This window comes from Triticum dicoccoides, chromosome 4B, assembly GCF_002162155.2.
Source record: "Triticum dicoccoides isolate Atlit2015 ecotype Zavitan chromosome 4B, WEW_v2.0, whole genome shotgun sequence".
NCBI lineage: Eukaryota > Viridiplantae > Streptophyta > Magnoliopsida > Poales > Poaceae > Triticum > Triticum dicoccoides.
Genome location: NC_041387.1, coordinates 226,191,970 through 226,193,806, shown reverse-complemented (window position 1 = coordinate 226,193,806; position 1,837 = coordinate 226,191,970).

Here is a 1,837-nt window from a genome sequence, read left to right as displayed (position 1 = left end):
CACCTCGACGGGTGGATCTACGCTTGGTACACCGTGCCACTGTGCCTAGTCTGTCCCAAGCCCACCTGTACCGGGTGCCACTTGGTAGACTACTAACACTACCTACAAACACCAGAAACTAGTTGCAACTCCTGGACAGAGATCAAGTTGATTAATAAGTCGAGAGAGCTTGGAGCGCCCGGAGCCCAATGTGTGGTAGTAACTGATCATGGATCACAAACACAGAACTCAGTTCCTGAGGACGGCTGCAATGAGACAACCCACCATGTACTCCTACATGGCCTCTCACCGCTACCTTTACCAAATCGTGTTCACACACTTAGTTCACCCATAGTAGGACATGTTCACACGCCTCTGATTCATCCCCGATGAATCAGACCTGACTCAACTCTAAGCAGTAGCAGGCATGACAAACAAGCATGAATGAGTAGGCACAACCGGGCTCAAACAACTCCTACTCATGCTAGTGGGTTTCATCTATTTACTGTGGCAATGACAGGTCATGCAGAGGATAAAGGGGTTCAGCTACCGCAGCAAGTATCAAATATGTCGTTGTTGTCCTAACGCAGTAAAAGAGGGCAGGAGCGAGAGAGTGGGATTTTATCGGAATGAACAAGGGGGTTTTGCTTGCCTGGCACTTCTGAAGATAGCATTGAGTCTTCATCAGTGTCAACGATCACATCATCGATACAACGTCTACCGAGGGGGAACAACACCGGCAAACACAGAAGAAACACAATCAATGCAATGCACAATATGATGCATGCTATGACATGGCAATATGAATGTGTTTTGGGCTAATGCACCTAAAACCAGATTAAATGAAGTTGGTTTGAATCCAAGATTCAAATTCAAACTCCATATGTGGTTATTTAAATGTCATTCACTTCATTTGTCCTAAACAGTAGTGATAAGTTGTTCTAACATGCATGAAAATGGTACATATGGATTCCTTGAATTTTTCTGATAATTTTTCATATATAAATTATTTAATTTGGAGTTACGGTTAATTTTCTATGATTTATTGAAGTTTTAGCTATTTTCTGGAATTTCCTGATTATTTTTAAATCCAGAAAATACTTATTGCGTCAGCCCCACATCACAGTGACGTCAGCAGGGTCAACTGGGCTGGCTCGGTCAAACCTGACGTGTGGGGGCCACACGTCAGTGACACAGGAGCTAATCCCGGTCAAACCCAGCGCTAACTGAGGTTTGACCAGGGGTGGGGCCCACAGTCAGTGGCCTAGGGGGTTGGTTAGGGCGTCATTAGCGCTAATTAAGCGTGCCACGTTGGCAGTCGCCGGAGTATCGCCGACGGCGACCATTCCGCACGGCGGCGCGGCTCGGATTTGGGCTAGGGGCGATGGTTTGGCGCACGGTTTGGCTCATTAGAACGTCCGCGACGCGGCGCGTCCAGCGGTGGCTGTGGCCGCGGCTGGGGTGGCCGGAGCCGACGACGGCGATGGCAAGTGCGGCGGCCGGAGCTTCGGGTTCGAGCGGGGCGAGGCCACAGAGGATGGGAGGGATGGCTAAGGGGCTCGCCGAGCTCCTGAAGATGCTAGGAGCACGGTGCCGTGCTCGGTTTCGAGCCTTGCTGGCTGCAGTGACGGCGGCGACATCGCCGGCGGCGTGGGGTTCTCGGCTCGTTGTGAACGGCGGCTAGAGAGGGAGGTAGGGCACGGGGAGAGGGGGAATCGGGTCAAAGGCTCACCGCGGAGCTGCAGGGAGGGTTAGTGGGCTCGGGGGCGCGCCGGAGTGGCCGAATCGACGGAGAAGGGCGCCGGGGCCGAAGCTTGAAGACGATGGCGATGGCGGCTGCTCGGGGCCCTTCTGGTCG